Source organism: Sciurus carolinensis, unplaced genomic scaffold (genome assembly GCF_902686445.1).
Source record: "Sciurus carolinensis unplaced genomic scaffold, mSciCar1.2, whole genome shotgun sequence".
In the NCBI taxonomy this organism is placed as follows: Eukaryota; Metazoa; Chordata; class Mammalia; order Rodentia; family Sciuridae; genus Sciurus; species Sciurus carolinensis.
The window spans coordinates 1,165,357-1,171,602 of NW_025920154.1; the positions used below are offsets into that span (position 1 = coordinate 1,165,357).

At 40.4% G+C, this 6,246-nt stretch overlaps 1 pseudogene; it reads right to left on the reverse strand.

Annotated features, from left to right (window-relative positions):
• Positions 1-3,809: 3,809 nt before the first annotated feature.
• On the reverse strand, positions 3,810-5,503 carry LOC124974549 (protein AATF-like; annotated as a pseudogene).
• Positions 5,504-6,246: the final 743 nt, after the last annotated feature.

Consider the following 6,246-nt stretch of genomic DNA (forward strand, 5'->3'; position numbering starts at 1 on the left):
TTAGTTTGGGCACATAAATTTGTTTTTCCAAATCAGTGGGATTTCAAATTATGGCACACCAGTCAATTTATACTACAGATTATAATGAACACCTTTTCTTTTCCTTTTTTGTTTTTCTCTTTAAGATGGGGATCAAACTCAATACCTGGCACAAGCTAGGCAAGACCTCTGCCACTAAGTTATACTTCTAGTCCCTTTTAAAATTTTATTTTGAGACAGAGTTTCAGTTGTTCAGGCTGATCTCAAATTTATGATCCTTCTGCCTCAGCCTCCTACATAGCTATGAATACAGGTGTGTGCCACCACACCTGGTTTGAATGCCACTTTTTATGAAAACTGTGTTTTCTTTCAGTCACTATCCTCTTTATTTGAATCTATCTTCTAGGATTTCCCTGAAACACAGGATTAAGGAATACTTGCTAATATTATCAGCCTGGAATATTTGAGTTCTCACCATCCTGTTATACCTCCATCATGCATTCATTTCTTTATTTTAGGGTCTGTTTGGAATAACATCTTAATTCCAAATCCAGGTTTTTTTTTTTTTTTTTTTTTTTTTTTTTTTTTTTTTTTTTTAGTTTTGTCTTATGCTTGACTTCAAATTTGAAGGGTGCCATAAAGAACCTAGGTTTTCTGGATCCTTCTAATTCATCTTCCTTAGTTTGTAGGTTTTCTGCTCTCCTGTGTTGCCTTACAATTGAAAGATGCGTGTGGGAAAAACAGTTTTCCCTATTAGGGAGGGAAAATATGATGAGAAATTTCCCAACTGTGTCCCCATTATTTATTAGTTCTTGTATGTTGGACAAAACTATGAGACTGAGAAAGTATCTGATAATGCACAGTCATGGTTACATTGACAAATAAGATTGTCAGTCATTTAAACCAATATCACAACAACCAAACAGAGACACAAACAAAAAAAACCTGATTTTATAAACTTACTAGCCAAGGAATAGAAAGCCAAAAAAGAAGTTTACTCACTGGGAAAAGTCAGGATTCTTTAACTATAAGAAAGAAGGAGTTTGAGCTTATTCTAATTATGCATTGAAAACTAGACTGCAGAGAAGAGTTAAGAGTTCATGAGTAGGCACACATTGGGTGAAAACAAGTCCTATGGTTGACTGATCAGGACAGCATGGATTATTAGTTTCAGCTAGAATTTTCTTTTTTTCCCCCTTCCTTCTCCTTCTCCTTTTCCTTCTTCTTCTTCAACAGTGTCTTCTCTGTTTCCCAGAGTAGCCCTGAACTCCTGGGTTCAAGTGATTCCTTGCCTCAGCCTCCCAAGTAATTGGGACTATGGGCATGCTCTACCACATCCAGCTTGGACTTTACTTTTTAATATGCTTCATCCCTGAGCGAGGACTTATTTATTTACTTATTGAATTATGTTCTATTGCCTAGACTGGTGTCCAACTTATGAGTTCAAGTGATCCTCCAGTCTGAATCTCCCAAGTAACTGAAATTATGGGATATACTACCTCATCCAACTTGGATCTATTATTTAAACATAAAGTAAAAACAAGGGTGTGCTAGTCATCTCTTCATCACTGTGACCCACAGACCTGACAAGAACAACTTACAGAAGGAAGAATTTATTTTGGCTCATGGTTCCATGGTTGACTGACTCTGAGCCCAAGGTGAGTTAGAGCATCATAGTGAAAGGGCATGCTGGAAGAAAGACACTCAGTTCTTTACAGCCAGGAAGCAGAGAGAGCTTGAGTAGGGATAATATAATCCCCAAGGGCATGATCCCAGTATCCTGCTTCCTCAAACCAGCCTCAGCAATTTAGCAAGGCCCCCAGCATCTTAATGAGGTTCCAGCTCAAAATAAAATATGAAAAAGGAGCTGGGAATGTGGCTCAGTTATTAAGTATCCCTGGATTCAATCCCTAGTACTAAGCAAACAATGGGAGGTCATTAGGGTGAGACAGCTTTAGTGTCCTGAGTTCCTACTTAAGCAACTGACACCTAAGCCTAACCCAATGTAAATGACAAAATGAAACTTAAACTTATCCAATTAGAAACCACCAATTAATCTTTAATGAAAGACTTTACTAACGTGTAAATTCACCTCAGAAATCAACTAACATCTAAGTACAGACTTTCCAGTTTAACCAAATATTTTCTTTGACTTGATCCCATAAGAGTTTATCCTTGGTGCCCTATTTAGTGGAGCCTAAATTGCTTGTTAATGGGTGTTGCTTGATTCATGAAATGTTCTCTGCTTAAATATTTTCTCCCAAATTTTAGTGTGCCTAAGTTTATTTATTTTCTATTTATTTATTTTTTTGAGACAAAGTCTTACTATATCATTCAGTCTGGCCTCCAACTCCTGGACTCAAGTGATTCTTCTGTTTGAGCATTCCATGTAGCTGGGATTACAGGTGTACACTACTGATCCTAGGTACTCACCTTATTTTCACCAAAGTATCTTCCAAAGAATTTGTCTATTTAATCTAAATTGTGTAATTTACTAGCATAAAATTGTCATAATTTTCTTTAATTTTATTCTTAATATCTGCAGAATCTGTAGAGATGTCATATTTCTCATGCTTGATATTGGGAATTCTTGCTTTGTCTGTCCTGATCACTTTGACTAAAGATTGATATTCTTAAAAAACAAGGGTTTTGCTTTGTTTATTTTCTTCTGTTTTTTAAATTTGATTGCCCTCTGCTCTGATATTTACTATTGTTTTTTTTCTGCCTATTTTACTTTTGTTCTTCTTTTTCTACTTTTAGTTTTCTGGAAGAAAATTACTTCATTCTAATTAACTCACAAAAATAAAATCACAATAAATGATTTAAGGAGACCACATCAATTTGATCACCCTGAATTCTTTACCATTTCAGTGAGCTTCAGTACAGTCAGAAGATCTTCCTCCATGGAAGAGGTTTAACTGATGATTTTACATGTTATGCTTTCACTATCAATTAAATTGTTATGCTAAAGTAACTTGGTCATGAGAGCTGATTTTCATTTCTTCAATTTAAACTTCTTGATTAGACTAATTCATTTGCAAATCTAAACTGTTTCAGTCCCTGATTCATGGAATTTGGGGCACACTTCAAAAACTGTTTTCTTGTAAAAGCAAAAGCCACCAAATTGCTGCTTCAGTGGCTGAGCTCCCTAAGGATCCTGGTAAGTGACATCAGGTCTTGAGGGCTCAGCATTATTTCTTCCACAGAAGCTTCCAGTGATGGCAATGACCTTTGTGTGCCTGAGAGCAGAGCCATGCCATGCCAGCTTCAGGGCATGCCACCAGGGCCACATAACTGACTGTGGGGTTAAACACTGGGGAACCCACTGTAGATGTGCTGGCCTGGGCTCAGCTCTCATATGAGGGGCACAGCTTGCACCAGGAGCCATTAAGAGAACTGTGACTTCCTCTTCTTTCAGGATTGTAAGTTTGTAGTGGCAATCTTCAAAGAGCCTAGCCTGTTCTGTAAACAATGAGAATACTCTACTATTTTTAAGGTAGGAATTGAGGTGATTGATTTGCAATCTTTTTAAATTTCTTTCCTTTCTTTTTAAATGTAGGATTTTAGTACTGTAAATTCTTTGGAAACAATTTTCTTTTCTTTTCTTTTCTTTTTTTTGGTGTGATAATACTGTTTATTTGAGATGGTTAATGACACGGAGAGGTGCCTTTGCAGGCACTAGGCTCATGTTCTGGGCAGAGCTCCTTCCCAGGGATCCCCTCTTGGCTCAGCACCTTGGAATCACAGCTGCCTCCTGGATGAGCAGCCAGCAGATCTGGCGGGGTACAGGGATGCACCCCCTGAGGCCCACAGCAAAGGAGACAGCAACATCAGTCCCCAAGGCTAGCATCAGGAGGGTTGAACTGGCCAAAAAGAGATCAATTCAACTCTGTCCTGGCATCATCATTCATTGTAATATGGTCAATAGGTGCCATGAAGCTCAGGAGCTTGCTAAGGACATGAAAGCGAAGTTTCCTTCCTTTGCTGGCTTTCCTATCTACTTTCTTGTGGATTTTGTTTCATAGCTTCTGGATTGCAAGCCACTGTCTTCCCATGGCCACCTAATCATTGGGATCCAAGGAGCTGGTCTTTCATTCTATGAGTTCTCGATAGAGCTGGTGGTAAAAGTCATCATCAATAAATATTTCTTCAGGCATGTCCTTCAGGTGAGCATTGGCAAGAACTTGAGGAAGGATCTCCAGTTCTCCTGGCAAACCCTCTAGTACAGGTTGAGCTTCTGGTTCAGGTTTGCCAAGAACTCGGTAGATAGAGCACTTGGTCTGTGTTCTTCGAAGTAATCTTTCTTTGTCCATCAGAATATGATCAATCCAAGTCAAGATTGACCGACCATTCAAATGCACCAAAACCCTTACCCAAGTTTCCAGAATCCAGCTTGGTTTTATCATGCCACTTCCACAGTGTTCAGTTCCTGTAGACTGTGAAGTCAGCAAAATGCTTTGCCATGAAGCTGGGATAGCCATCCATCTCCCACTTCCTCTTCAGTGGGTACTTTCTCTACGTCTTCTCTTTACTAGCTCATCATCTTCACTAGAAATCTCCTCATTTTCTGCTTTGGGCTGTCTAGTGTCACAGATGTCTAGTGTTAGGTACTGGAAAAGTAACTCTTCCTGAAGATCTACCAATGACCTCAACAATACTTTAAGAGCTTTGTGACTATTTTTTAAGGCACTGGCAAATTCTGGGCCACCTTTGTATTTGAAAACAGGGAAAACATCAGATTAAGGCATCTGATTGGTTGTCAACAGAGCTTTTTGTAGTTTGATCCTTCCTTCCAAGAGCTGGTCCCATGGTGCAATCTGATTTTTCATGTCTCTTCCTTTCTCCACTTCCACAGAAACCTTGACACTGGAGAAGGTCATCACCACACCGTCACCTTCACTGCTCTTGTCTCCAGCCCTGTCTTCCTCACTCTCACCCTCCCCATCGTCCTTGAGGTCCCCTTCTTCCATGCCACTCTCTTCCTCTTCATCTTCCTCCTCCTCACTGCTCCAAGGTCATCCATCCCCTTGGAAAATTTCTCAAAGTCACTAATGCTCTGGAAACTGAAGCCTGGTGTTTTTGCAGAGAGTCTTCTGCTTTTTTTTCTTCCTGCTAGACTGCTCTCCCCATCGTCCTTAGCATCCTGTTCCTCAGCAGCACTCAGGTCATCCTCATCAGATTCCTCAAAACCCAGTCCCTCTGAATCTCCATCTCCAGACCCTTCCTCATCAGGTATTTCATCATCCAATGAACCTGGTAGAATCTGCTCCCAATGGTCTTCCTTCCAATCTTTCCTAAAGGTCATCTTGCCAGAATACCTTTTGTCTGTGTCCAAGAGGGAGGTTGATGCCAGTTTTCTAATGCTACCCACTGCCAGGAAATCATCTTCTCCATCTTCCCCTTCATCAAACCTGTCAATCACTCTGGCAGCTGTGGCCTTCTCCATGTCGGCCTCAGGATCCGCTTCTTGCGGTCGCGGATTCAACTGTTCCAGCTGCAGGGCCAGGGGCTGCGTCCCGGCCATCATCACCAGGCTGGGGATGCACTGTGCACGTGAAAGTGTGGCCCAAGCCCCTGCTCAAATGCTCTCTCCCAGGCCAGAAGCTCTCGCGCAGACCCTGCACCAAAACATAGTCAGGAGTGAAGTGGAGTCTGGCACTCAGCTCCAGGCCCTGGAAACAATTTTCTAGGAATCTCTTGTATAAGTTGCTACATATCTAAATATTGATCACCAGTTTTATCTTTCCTGGAATGTCTTGTAAATAGGAAGCCCTGGAAAGATAGAGTGACTTTTTTCTGAATGAATTTATTTTTATTCCTTAATAGGAAAACTAGACTTGTCTCCCCTCCAGAGAGATTGCTTAATTCCCAGGATAACAAAGATGATGTATGTGACAGAATAAAGGGCAGGTATGCAGACCTCACTTCTATTGTGAGTAACTTGTCCAAAGCAGGAAGAGGACCTATAAGTTCAATTTATATGCTTAAGGATCAGCTATATACTAAGTATGAGTTTAGTTTTTGGCTACCCTGTCATTCAGTTTTCTTTTACTATGACAAAATGTCAGAGATAATCAACTTAGTAAGTGAAAATGTTTATTTTGGTTCATGGTGTCAGAGGCCTTAGCTCATGGTTGTGTGGACCTCTTGTTCCGGGCCTCTAATGGCTCAGTAATTACATGATGAAATGAACCTGTTTGCCTCATGCCTCATGATATCCAGGAAGCAGAAGAGAAAAATAGGAAGGGACCAGGGTCCCACAATCCT